Source organism: Panthera pardus, unplaced genomic scaffold (genome assembly GCF_024362965.1).
Source record: "Panthera pardus isolate Hobbes unplaced genomic scaffold, ASM2436296v1 HiC_scaffold_17, whole genome shotgun sequence".
Classification (NCBI taxonomy): Eukaryota; Metazoa; Chordata; class Mammalia; order Carnivora; family Felidae; genus Panthera; species Panthera pardus.
This window is the reverse complement of record NW_026526732.1, coordinates 134,508,883-134,523,403: the sequence shown is the minus strand read 5'-3', so window position 1 is coordinate 134,523,403 and position 14,521 is coordinate 134,508,883. Positions and strand designations below refer to the sequence as shown.

At 38.5% G+C, this 14,521-nt stretch overlaps 1 protein-coding gene across 3 annotated transcripts in view; it reads right to left on the bottom strand.

Moving 5' to 3' along the window:
• Window positions 1-14,521, bottom strand: part of EXOC2 (exocyst complex component 2) — a 280,017-nt gene that overhangs the window by 62,014 nt on the left and 203,482 nt on the right. The gene's annotated exons all lie outside the window — the stretch shown is intronic.

Sequence of the window (14,521 nt, the reverse complement as noted above, 5' to 3'; positions counted from 1 at the left end):
TTTTTTGTAAATCAAATAAAAGATACTATTTTCTTTATCTCCATTCTTCTAACAACTTATTCTCTAGAAATGCTGAACTGGCCTCAGCTCTGAATCACTGAAAGTTACAAAAGGCAAAAAATAACATAGCTATCCAGTGGCTATTACAAAGTTCAGACAATGTAAATGTGTGAAAAATTCTGAAAGGTAGAGATCTTAAAATAAAACTGAAATTTTCTTGAACAGACTGACTACAGACTTAAGAAAAGCTGTACATTTGTCTTTGTCTCCAAGCTGGTGGTATAGAAGATCCTGAACTCATGTTCTCTCATGGACACACTGAATCTACACCTACATATAGAGTAATTCCTCCTGAAGAATAACTGAGGACTGACTGAAAAGGCCCTGCACAACAAAGGATAGAGGGACCACATGAGGTGAGAGGAATGAAGATATGGTAACTACAGGAAACCCACCCCCCAAAACTGCAAACTGCAGGGGGGAGGGATAGCACTAAAGGGCCCCTGGACAGATTTGCCCAAGCTGGGCACAACAAAAGAACAGTGGTTTCACAAGAAACTAGACTATTAGTGAGGAAAACCCATTTCTAACCCTAGAGAGTCCACAAAACAGTAAGAAACTGCTACTAAACTCTCTCCAGGGTTGGAGGTGCAAGTGAGAAATATTGTTTATGTTCTCCCTCTACCTTGATAACACAGGCAAGAATTGGGTCCAGGTGCTTTAGCTGGCCTGCCACCTCAATAAATCCTGGGCTTTTTGCCCACACCATCATCAACATCCTTCCAAGGCAGCATCTCCACCTATGACCAACCAGCTCCAGGTGTTCCACCAAGGCAGCCCCAGCCCTTGGCCATGAAATCTCCAGCTATCTTGCTGGAGTGCCCCTTGCCAAGAGTATCCTGGGCCTGTCTCAGCTCCAGCAGTCTCGATAGGGTGGCCCCAGTGCAGAGTACCATGGGACTTGTCAGCTCTCATCCACTTCAGCTCCAGCCATCCCACTGGGGTGTCTCTTGCATGGAGCATGCTGAACTGCTCTGTCCTGACTCCAGCAATCCCACACCAAGGGAGCCCTGGCAAAGAACACCCCCGGGACTACCAGACCATGCCCATTATAGTTCCAGCTAGTTAAGCCACCAGGCAACACCATGTATGTAGGGGGCATTCCTAAATATGTCTGAGAGAGGTATCAGTTTTACCTAATTCATAGAAAGAAACATAGAAAGTAAAACAAAATGAAGAGATATAGGAATATGCTCCAAATGAAAGAACAAGGCAAAACTTCAGAAAAATAACTAAACAAACAGAAATAAGCAATCTACTTGATAAAGAGTTCAACATAATGGTTATAAAGAGGCCCACTGAACTTGAGAGAAGAGTGGATGAACTCAGTGAGAACTTCAACAGAGATGGAAAATATAAAAAGTAACCAATTAGACCAAAGGAATACAGTAAGTGAGATTAAAAATACACTGGAGCAAATCAACAGTAGATTAGAGCATGCAAAAGGAGGGATGAGCAATCTGTAAGACAGGGTAACAGAAAGTACTGAGGTTGACCAGCTAAAAGAAGCAGGATAATAAAAAATAAGACTAGGTTGGGAACCTCTGAAACGTCATCATTTACGTTATAGGAGTCTCAGGAGGAGAAGAGAGAAGAGGTAGAAAACCTCTTTGAAGAAATAATACCTGAAAACTTCGCTAACCTGGGGAAGGAAACAGACATCCTGGCCCAGAAAGTGTAAAAAGTCCCAAACAAGATGAACCCAAAGAGGTCCACACCAAGATACATAATAGTTAAAATGTTGAAAATTAGGGTGCCTGCGTGGCTCAGTTGTTAAGCATCTGACTTCGGTTTAGGTCATGATCTCATGGTTTATGAGTTTGAGTCCTGCATCGGGTGAACTCAAGCCTCCCTTTGGGTGAGCTTGTGCCCCACTTCAGGTGAGCACCAGCCCTGCGTTGGGGGAGCATGAGCCCCGCTTCTCTCTCTCTCTCTCCCTCATTCACTTGCCCCTCCCTCTCTCTCAAAATAAAATAAAATAAAATAAAATAAAATAAATAAAATGTTGAAAATTAAAGATAGAGAATCTTAAAAGCAGCATAAGAAAAGCAAAGAGTTGTGTACAAGGGATACCACATAAGGCTATCAACTGATTTTTCAGCAGAACCTCTGCAGGCCAGAAGGGAGTGGCATGATACATTCAAAGTGCTGAAAGAAAAAAACCCTACAATCAAGAATACTCTACCGAGCAAAATTATCATCCAGAAATAAAGGAGAGAGAAAGAGGTTCCAAGACAAACAAAAATTATGGGGTTCATCACCATTAAACTGGACTTACAAGAAATGATAAAGGGACTCAAGCAGAAAAGGAAATAATTTGAACTAAATTTTGGAAGAAAATGATTTTACTGGCAAAAGCAAACATATAGTAAAGATAGTACTCAATTACTTACAAAGTTATATGAAGATTAAAAGACAAAAATAGCAAAATTAATTATATCTAAAAAATCAGTCAAGGGATTCACAAAATAAAAAGATGTAAAATATAACATATACATAAAATGTATAAGTGGAAAGTAAAAGTACAGTGCTTTTAGAATGTATTCATACTTAAGTGACCATCAATGTAAAATATATTGCTATATACTTAAAATGTTATATCTGAAAAAAATGCCATTTTTTAACTTTATGGTAACCACAAACTAAAAACATGATACAAAAAAAAAAAAAGAAATTGAAGTATAACACTACAGAAAGCTGTCAATCATAAGAAAGCAAGGAGGAACAGAGAAGAACTATAAAAACAACCAGAAAACAGTGAACAAAACAACAATAAGTACATTACTATCATTATTTTAAGTGTAAATGGTCTAGAAAACTTCCAGAGAAGGTGGTGGAATAGGAGGATCCTGGGCTTACCTCGAACCACAGATACAATTAGATAAACACACATCAGTGTAGATAAACAGAAAATATGAGAAGACTGGCATAACAGACTCTTCACAGGTAAATGTAGAGAAAGGGCCACATTTAATAGGGTAGGTAGCAAGGGTGGAAATGAAATGGGGTCAGGAGGCAAATGAACCTATGGGACTGTCCACAGGAAGGAGGGATATTGTGGGCATGGAGAGGGGAGAAGAGTAGACTGGGCTGGGATTCCCAGGCACAGAGGGCATGTACTAGGAAGACAAATCTCCACAAAATTTGGCTTTCAAGGCCAGAGTTCCCTGACTTCCAGAGTTCTTAACAATCAATGGGGCTTAACACCTGGACTTTTAAAACCTGGCTGGCTTGGCACTGGAAGAGCAGGGAGGGTGAGAGGAAACTGAATCCCCACCCTTAAAGAGACAGCACAACAAACAGCACTGGTGAGATCTAGCATAGAAGAAGCAATTTGAAAATGCCTGGGATATATGGGAAGGAGATTTATTTAATGATCTCAAAGCCTGTGCTGGAGGAGCAGAGATCTTTGGAACCTTCTCAATCACAAAAGAGCTGGCAGGCACCATCTTCCTTCCCATATCCCAACCTAGATACATGGACACCTACAGAAGCAGGACAGTGCCAACCCTCTCCACCTAGCTTGGTAACAGCACATGAGGCATTCTTCTGTGGACAAACCAGCAGGCCTCAGCAGTTTTCCCAAGTGCCTATAGATCCCTTCCCACAAGGACCAGCCAGACAGAAAATCAACAAGAAAACAGTGGCTTTAAATGACACATTGGACTAGATGGATCTAACAGATATATTCAGAACATTCCATCCTAAAACAGCAGAATATACATCCTTTTCTTTATTTTTTTTTATTTTTTATTTATTTATTTAAAAAAAATTTTTTTTTAACGTTTATTTATTTTTGAGACAGAGAGAGACAGAGCATGAACGGGGGAGGGTCAGAGAGAGAGGGAGACACAGAATCCAAAACAGGCTCCAGGCTCTGCGCGGTCAGCACAGAGCCCGACGCGGGGCTCGAACTCACGGACAGCGAGATCATGACCTGAGCCGAAGTCGGCCGCCCAACCGACTGAGCCACCCAGGCGCCCCAACATCCTTTTCAAGTGCTCATGGAACATTCTCCAGAAGAGATCATATGTTAAGCCACAAAACAAGTCACAACAAATTTGAAAAGCCTAAAGTCATACCGTGCATCTTTTCTACCAATGCTATGAAACTAGACAGAAATCAACCACAAGAAAAAATCTAGAAAGAATACAAATCCATGGAGGTTAAATAACATTCTACTAAACAATGAATGGGTCAACCAAGAAATCAGAGAGGAAGTCAAAAAATATATGGAGATAAATGAAAGCAGTCTAAAACCTTTGAGATGCTGTAAAAGCTGTAATAAAGAGTGAAGTTTATAGCAATAAAGGCCTACATCAAGAAGAAAAATCTCAAATAATCAATCTAAACTTACACCTAAAGAAGGTAAAAAGGAATAACAAACTAAACCCCAAACCAGCAGAAAGAAGGAAATAATGAAGATTAGAGCAGATATATATGAAATAGAGAGTAAAAACACAACAGAACAGATCAATGAAACCTGAGGCTGGTTCTTTGAAATGATCAAGAAAATTGGTAATCCTTTATCTACCCCCTTATCACAGATAAGGAAATAGACAAGGATGTCTACTCTTACCATCTTTATTCCAGAGAGTATACCCACTTATCGTCAGTGTTTTCCTGGCACTAAAAAGGGCAGAAGGGCCCCGGGATTTGCTGCTTTTCCATCATGGCAGTACTCTCTTTTCAGCCTTTGTGACACTTGCAGACCCAGGTCTGTTAACTGGTGGGTGGTGAGCATGTGTGTGCACACATGGTCTCTTCCTCTACTCTATTTCTCCCTGATCCTTGCCAGAGAGCCCTGTCACTGCCAAGCCCTGCCGTCTCAAACCCCAACTTGTGACCCAAGTGCAAGGCGGATCAGGAGCTGGGGAGCTCAAGTGACCCTTCTCTATGGATCTTCCCTGGGCTGGGGCCAGCGGTGCTTAACAAGGAAGGGGACCAATGTAGCAACTTGCCTGGGACCCTACCATTCCCTCTTGTGCACTGGGTATAGGGGTTTCCCCAGGGGTCAAAGGCCTGGGACAGTTCAGTAGCTGCTGTTCACGCAAGCACATATGGCCACATGCATACCCCCTAGATTCAGATTGCTTGGAACTTTAAAGCTGTTCAATTTGGTTTTGTTTGTGCTAATTAAAAAAAAAAAAAAGTTTTTAATGAGGAAAAAATTGCAACACCCTGGGAAGGTCCTGGTTTCTTTGCTTCTCAGGGTACTGTAAGGCCTTACCTCTAGGAATCACTCTCTGCTCCATCTTTCTGGAAGCTGCCTAAACCTGCCCACATCCCCAGAGATCTGTGTCCCCCTTCACCCTCTGCTCCACAGAGGCTGGGCCAGCTGCATCTCCTAGGGACCTTGCATGGAGGGGAGGGATGCTTGGGCCTTGGCCCAGGCCACCCCTTTCTGTATACCTAGTGCTGCCTGCCTTGCTTGTGTCTGCTTGTGTATGTCAAGAGGCTAGAAACTAGAAAACAACAACAACAAAAACAAGCCATGGCAATCGCAAAGGAAAAAAAAGTCATCTAACTGGTGAAGGAAAAAGTAAAACTGTCACTATTTGCAGATGACATGATACTAAACAGAAAACTTTAAAGACTCCACCAAAAAAAATTGGAATAAATGAATTCAGTGAAGTTGCAGAATACAAAATTAATATACAGAAATTTGTTGCACTTCTATATACAAATTATAACGTGGCAGAAATTAAGAAATTAATCCCATTTACAATTACACCAAAAATAATAAAATACATAAGGATAAACTTAACCAAGGAAGAGAGAGACCTGTACTCTGAAAACTATAAAACTCTGATGAAAGAAACTGAAGATGAAACAAAACAATGGAAAGATATTCCATGCTCCTGCATTGGAAGAATTACAATGTCTATACTCAAGGTACAGATTCAACATAATCCCTATCAAAATATCAACAGTATTTTTCACAGAACTAGAACATAATCCTAAAATTTGTATGGAACCATGAAAGACCCCCAAATAGCCAAAGCAATCTTGAGAAAGAACAACAAGCTCTAGGTATCACAACTCCAGGTTTCAAGATATACTATAAGGCTATAATAATCAAAACAGTATGGTCCTGGCACAGGAAGAGCTACATAGATCAATGGAACAGAATAGAGAGCTCAGAAATAAACCCATGCTCATATGGTATCTTAATCTATAGCAAATGAGGCAAAATACACAATGCAAAAAAAAAAAAAAAAGTCTCTTCAATTAATAATGTTGTAACAACTGCATGCAAAAGACTAAAACTAGATCACTTTCTTATACCATACATAAACTCAAAATGGAGTAAAGACCTAAATGTGAGACCTGAAACCATAAAACCTCTCTTAAAAGAAAACATAGGCAGTAATCTCTTGGACATCAGCCTTAGAAGAATTTTTCTGTATCTGTCTTCTCAAGGAAAGGTAACAAAAGCAAAAATAAACAATTGGTACTACATCAAATGGAAAAGCTTTTGCACATCAAAGGAAACCATTAACAAAATGAAAAGGCAACTAACTTACTGAATGTGAGAAGATTTGGAAATGATAACATCTATTAAAGGTTTATATCTCAACTATATAAAGAACTCCTACAACAACAAACACCTCCCACAAATAATACAATTAAAAGGGCAGAGGACCTCAATAGACATTTCTCCAAAGAAGATACAGAGATGGCCAAAAGACACATGAAAAGATGCTCAACATCATCAGGAAAATGCAAATCACAACTCCAATGAGATACCACCTCACACCTGTCAGAATGGCTAGTTCAAAGAGATAAGAGAAAATAGTGCTGGTGAGGACATGGAGCAAGGGAACATTTGTGTACTACTAGTGGGGATGTAAATTGGTGCAGCCACAATAAAAAAAACCATATGAAGTTTCCTCAAAAAATTAAACACAGAAATACCATATGACCCAGTAATTCCACTTCTGGGTATTCACCTGAAGAAAACAAAAGCACTTGAACATGAAACAAAAACATGAAAAGACATATGCACCCCTATGTTTATTGCAGCATTATTTGCAAAAACAAGATATGGAAGCAACCCAAGCATCCTTGGATAAAGGACAAATGGATAAAGATATGGTACCTGCATACAATGGAATATTACTCAGACATTAAAAAAGAATGAAATCTTGTCATTTGCAACATGGATGAACCTAGAGGGTATAATGCTAAGTGAAATAGGTCAGACAGAAAAAAATAAATATCGTATGATTTCACTTATATGTGAAATCTAAGAAACAAAACAAACAAAAACAGAAAAAGACTCATAAATACAGAGAATGAACTGGTAGTTATCAAAGGGGAGGTGGGTGGAGGAATGGCTGAAATAGATGAAGGGGATTAAGAGGTACATACTTCCAGTTATATAAATAAATATGCCATAGGGATGAAAAGTACAGGATAGGGAATATAGTCATTAATATTTTAATAACTTTGAATGGTGAAATACAGTAACTATATTTACTATGTGAGCATTTCACAATGTATAGATTTGCTGAGTAACTGTGCTGTATATCTGAAACTAATATAATATTGTATGCCAACTATACTTCAATAAAAATTGATAATTAAAAGTTAATTACCTATATAAAAATGGTTAAGTTTAAATTCATTAATTAAATATATATAAGGAATACATATATAAGTTTATATGCCTTTTAGATAGAAAAAATCATTAAAACCAAATTTAAGTAAAAATTTAAAGAAAAATTATTTTTATTTAATTATAAAGATGTGAATTTCCATATGCATTTGTAAATGGAAAACAATATTCTTAATTTACTTATAATTTATCAAATGCAAATACTCAGAGCTCTTAATAACTATGGATAATAGAACAATTAAACAATCAGGTGACTCATAACTAACCAGAATAATCTTTCCTGACATGTACACAAATAAAGGGGTGACAGCAATTTAAATACCCAACTGTCAGGTTAAAAAAGCATAGCAATGGCTCTAACGGATATCTCCTCTTGAATCATGAAATCAATCAACTGGATTTTTTTTTAATTACTACATACAGTATCAGAAACTAAATTTATTGCCAACTACAGTAATAAGTAATCAGTTACCTATCTGATTTGCAAAATTGTTTTTCAAGATGAAAACTCTAAAGATAATACTAATGTTGTTAATTGAAATTATTTTGCAAGATTAACAAACTATTTTGGCTGTTCACTTTACATGAGGTCTCAACTTAAGTCAACTTTAAACAAACTAAGAATCACTATATGACTATGCAAGACAGGTTCAGTTAGTGATCATGAAGTCAAAACTACACAAAGAACAGTATTAAAAACAGTTTATAAAAGGGAAACAAACATTGACAATTTCTAAGTGTTTTTGGAATTTGGGAAAGAGTAAATAAATTGCTGACACTGCAGTGCCATGTGCCTTCTATTCTTGAAAGGATGTTTATTAAAAAAAAAAAAAAAAAAAAAAAAAAAAAAAGGAGGTGAAAGCCATACCACTTAATGTCACACAGGCAGGAGAATCTTAATTTTTTACAAAAAATTTATCCAGAGGCCACAAACCATTATTACTCACATCAGTGGCTTAAACTAGCTCAATTTTATGGCTGAGAAAATATGAAGGTAGTAGAGAAGAAACTTTGAGTACCTTAAATAAATATTATAAAGGGAGGACTGGGAAACTTTGAATCACTGAAATCATCTAATTGGATGAAATAGAAACCAAAAATCCCTAACAGCCTGGCATTGCCTTTCCCACACTCCTTGCTCTCTTGTGACTCCTCACTGAGGTCATTTCCTGGCATCCACCATGGCATAACAGTGGCCAGCAATCACAGCTTCTGAAGTAGTAAAAGGACCATGCCCCTTTAGGGAAAAGAAGACCTCCTGAACTGCTCTTTTCCAAAGACACCCCTTAAAGGGATGAGCTAATAAGAAAGACCTCAGTCCTACCCCATCAGGAATTCTGTGATTGCTGTTGCTCGTCTTCAGCATGCACTAAAGGCACCTAACTGCTTATTAGGGGAAGCTCCAAGTCTGGGGTAGGGAAGGAGGTGGAAAGACAGCCCTCCTCTGCATCATTTACAAGTAAATTATGTTTCTCAGTAACAACCAGAGTTTCAATGGAGATAGATATGAACAAGTGTTAGTGGAGACTGAAGCTTAGTGACCAAGCCTTGTTGTAGCAATCATTGAACATGCAGGAAACTTGGAGTGGCTATGTCATGATTTTTCCCATTCTCACAGAAACATCACAAATAATTTCATAACCTTAAACAAATACCAAATAATTTAAGAACAATGTCAGTGCTAACAATTATGTTCAACACATGCTAATCATCGGAAAAAAATATTAAATTTAACTAAATTCACTTAAACTACTGATGTGTGGGATATACTTTATATTCACATTTTAACTCAGATGCAATTGTTCAAACTTTAGGGAGTGCATAAAACTACCATATGAGAATTCACAGAAGATAAGAACATGAGTGCTAAAAGGCTTATTTTGGGGCGCCTGGGTGGCTCAGTCGGTTAAGCGGTCGACTTCGGCTCAGGTCGTGATCTTGCGGTCCGTGAGTTCGAGCCCCACATTGGGCTCTGTGCTGACAGCTCAGAGACTGGAGCCTGCTTCTGTTTCTGTGTCTCCCTCTCTCTCTGCCCCTCCCCCGTTCGCACTCTGTCTCTCTCTGCCTTTCAAAAATGAATAAATGTTAAAAAAATTAAAAAAAAATAAAAGGCTTATTTTAATTCAATTCAACAAATAATATCTACTGCGTACCACCTAAAAAAAAGTCAACAAGAATAATGGAAACTAGAAGATTACATGATTAACTCTTTTATTGAAAAAAATTAGAATAATCACTGCAAAACCATGTAGCAAATACTTGAAAGATAACAAACTGAAGACTGACCTACAGATTTAGTTAAGACTGTATACTAATAAATTACCCATCTTTGTTCACTTAACAAGCATTTACAGAGCATCTTCTGTTATGTAGACTCTGCTAAACCCTGGGAGTATGGATATGAAAAAGTCAGCCACTGTGCTAAGGAGTCCCAGCACAGCAGAACAGCAGCAAGCAGATGATGACAATTCCTATGTATAAGAGGGACAGAAAACTGCTTCAGGAGCAGGAGGGATGAGGGAAACCAACCCAACCTGGAGGTGTGCAAGGAGGTGGAAAGGAAAGCTTCCCAGAGGAGGCAGTGCTTACTTATCAGAAAAGAGCAGGCGTGGAAAAGGCTTTCAGGACTGAAATGGCTCTGACTGCTAGTTGCCTAGAGAAGGGATGTGTAAGAGGTATAGGGAAGAAGCATGAGGGAGGTAAAGGATAGCCATAATTAAGTGTAAGCAATGTCTAGCAAGTTTAGGTTTAAGCCTGAGGGAGAATAGGTCATCCTGAAGCGTTTGAAGCGGAGGAGTGACAGATCTCATTTATATTTTAGAAAGAGGAGTTTTTCAAAAAGGCAGAAGTGAACCTGAAACAGGCAAGATTGGGTGCTGGTACGAAGAAGAGAACCCTCAAGTATCTTGACAAGAAACAGTGAAAAATGATGAGGGGCAGAACTCAGAAATGGAAATGAGGGGACTCATAACCAAGTGTTTTCTTGAACAAGATGGAGAGGGGAGTCTTAGCTGAGGTCTTCACCCATTCCCAGTGAGTGGAGGTTCAGCAGCAGAAAGAGCTGATGTGGTGATGATGAGAAAGCAAAGGTGATGAGTTTGCTTTTGGACTTGCTAAGCTGAAGAGGTCTCTGGAATGTTTCAGTGGAGACATCTACTAGGAAGGCTGATAGAAAGACCTTGATCTCAGAGTGGAGAGATTAGGCTATAGATGTAGATGCTGGAGGCACCAGTCAGTCTGATTTTATCTATATTATGGTGGATGAAATCACTCAGAGATAGTTTGAGGACAGTCTGACAAGAAGAGAGAAAGATAGAGTCCTGGGGATACCAGCAGTGTAAGGCTATGCAGAGGAAGAGAAGCCAATCCACCAAGGAAGCTGAGGGCTGTCAACTAGTAGTGGGATCAGAGATGCCACAGAAAGTCTCAGGAAGGGAGTTCAACAATGGGAGTACTACAGAAACATGGAATATGAAGTGTTTGCATCACAGATTCCAAACTACAGCTGACCCGTGAACAATGCAGAGTTTGGGGTGCTGACTCCTAAACAATGGAAAATCCACTGTAACTTTGTGCAAAAAGTTAATTACTAATAGCCTACTGTTGACCAGAAGTCTTACCAATAACATAAACAGTCAATGAACACATATTTTGTATATTCTGTGTATTATTTAATATATATAATACATACAATATATATTATATATTTATATATTATATATATAATACATTTCTACTGTATTCTTACAATAATGTAAGCTACAAAAAAAGAAAATGTTATTAAAGAAATAAGGAAGAGGAAATACATTTTCAGTGTTGTGCTGTGTTAAAAAAAATTCATGTATGAGTGGAACTGTATAGTTCAAACCTGTGTGTTCAAGGGTCAGCTGTATAGCATCAGAGGTAGCTTCAGTGAGAACAGTCTCAACTGGGGGGGGGATGTAGCAGGCTTCAGGGGATGAGAGAGATCAAGTGACACAAGAACACAGATAGCCCTAGCATGGACTCTTTGAGGGAAGACATAACTTTTTAAAAGCTGGGTTGTAAAGAGAAGAGTGATGGGGATTGTGATTTACAGTTAGGGCGACTACAGCTGCTAGTTTAGTGCTTAATGTCCTACCCCCTGGATTCACAAGAGATTATAAATAATCTGGTTATTTTAAGATTGCTAAAATTTAGAAAATTAGAACCACAGGTAGTAAGTGGTAATTATATGCAAGTCATTTAGTCAGATGTTATAAGGACACAAATTAACTAAAGCCATCTGCCTGCAAGAGACTTAAAACTTAGGATGTACATGCCTGTGTGCATGTGTGTGTGTTTGCACGTACATGGCCTGTCTATAACAACTGCTTTATTTTTGAATATCTGGGATTGCTAAACTATTTCCACAAAAGTTTGGCATAGCAAGGCCCAGGCTTTTCTTTCCCTATGAGATAATTTATTTATGTATACACAAGGGGAGGTGTTCCAAATGAAAAAGGAAAAGTGGTCACCAGATGCCATCCCTCTCAGCAGTCTTAGAAGGTGAAAGCAGCCCAGACGAAGGAGAAGCAGTTATCAGGCTGGTCCACAGCACTTGGCAATTTTTGTCTAATTCTTCTAAGACTGGGGAGAAAGGGCAGGGCAGTGACATTTAGCTCACTAGCAGTGGTCCAGGAACAGTAAGGGCAATATCTCAGTATTGTGCACTGTTACCCTGAGTAGAAAATAGATTTTACTGAAATTCAACGCTTCTAATATCCATCCTTGGAATTCTGAAACTTTCAGTCATTGCTCTGCAAAAATACTTAAATAATTTGAAGTCTGTAAATGTGAAAAGAATCTCCTCACATCATTAAAAATTCCTCCAAAATTGGGGAATAAAAACAGATACAAAAATATATATATTATGTACATATACTAAAGAATTATAAAAGAGGTTAAAGGGTGTAGTAGGGATTCAGGAAAAAAGAGTCCTGTTGGGGTTGATGGAGGAAGACTTTCCAGAAAAACCACTCCTTTCATAGACAGACCCTGAAGCATGCACAGGCCAGCTAAGGAAGAGATGACCAGGAAGTGAAGACACTAGCAGAGGCACCCATGGTAGCTACAAAGAGGTCATCCAAGTAGTCGCTGAACAAATATTTACTGACCAGACTTACGTACCAAGCAGTAGTTTAGATACTGGAGGTACAGAATTCAAGAAGCAAAATTTTGTTTGTGAATTTGCAAATTTGTGATGAATTCTTCTGGTGGCATTTCTCACCTGATTTGAATAAGGATACTACATTATCACTCCTCATCTAAGTATTCATATGTTTCCCTGCAGAAATCCTTGCTGGGAATGTAACATAATATATGGCACAAGCACTATGTGTTTCTAAAATCCAAAAATATTGAAATTCCAAAATCTGGGCCCAAGAGTTCTGAAAAGGGATTATAGATGAAAAATTCCAGAGGCTACTGACTGATGATCTTGAGAATGATAATTTGTTGTTAAAAGTCATGTGTGTTCACTTAAAGTGATAATTAACCCACTATGACCTCATAGATTTAGCTGCAATAAGTTCAACCAGTATAAAGGCCAGTGCTGAAACCACATCTATAGCATTCTCCCTTGTAACTAATTATTTTACAAGCAAAATATGAGTAGTTTTCATAGGTTAAATTTAAAACACCACACTTATTGTCCATTGGCCATGTCATTTCTTCAGGTTGGATGGCTAGTATGGTGATATTTAAGTTTAAGACCTGAATGATAAAAGGGAATCAGTTCTATGAAGGGAGAATTACTGCCTAAGCAAAGGGAAAAACCAGTCTTGAAGGGGTAAGGTGGAAGGATTTGGAAACAAAAAGATATGGGCAACAAAAAGGCTCACTGTGCTAAAGTGCAGCTGGAGAGAGGCCATGGGGTACACTCATGGATGATGGGCCAAGCAACCAGGGCACCAGTCAAGGGCCTGCCCTGTCCTGTTTTGCACATTTTACTGTAAATATAATGGGAAGATATTGCAAGGATTGTAAAATATGAACAGAATTTGAGTTAAACTTTAAAAGGATATATTTGGAGGCACCTAGGTGGATCAGTCGGTTAGGCATCTGAATCTTGATTTTGGCTCAGGTCATGATCTCATGGTTCGTGGGTTTGAGCCCCACGTCAGGCTCCACAGTAACAGTACAGAGCCTGCTTGGGATTCTCTCTCCTTTTTTCTAAAACTTCCTCACTCATGCTCAAGTGTGTGTGTTCTCTCTCTCTCTAAAGATAAATAAATACACTTAAAAAAAAAGAATTACAAAAGGATACATGTGGACATGAACTATAATCCAGTTTGGACAAAGTGTGTGTATAGAAAAGTAACAGAGTTTAAGGAAAAAAGATTAATTATGGCCAGCTGTAGGTAGAAGAACTCATATGACTACAATGATTGTCAGAAAATCAAATACTTATATAGTCACATAAAATATCTTTTTTTTTTAAATGTTTATTTATTTTTGAGAGAGAGTCAGAGACAGAGTGCAAGCAGGGGAGGGGCAGAGAGAGAGAGAAGGAGACACAGAATACGAAGCAGGCTCCAGGTTCTGAGCCATCAGCACAGAGCCCAACATGGGGCTCAAACTGAGCCATGAGATCATGACCTGAGCCGAAGTCGGACGCCCAAATAACTGAGCCACCCAGGTGCCCCAAATATCTTTAATTTAATGATTATGGTTTTTAGTTTTGACTTCTAGCATCAAAATTATGTTATCACCTAATATTAACACCACACAATAAAAATCCAAAGTTATTTAAAGATTAAACAATTTAATCACCATTTAAGAAATGCACTACACAATTAAAAAAAAGGGTTTAAACAATTA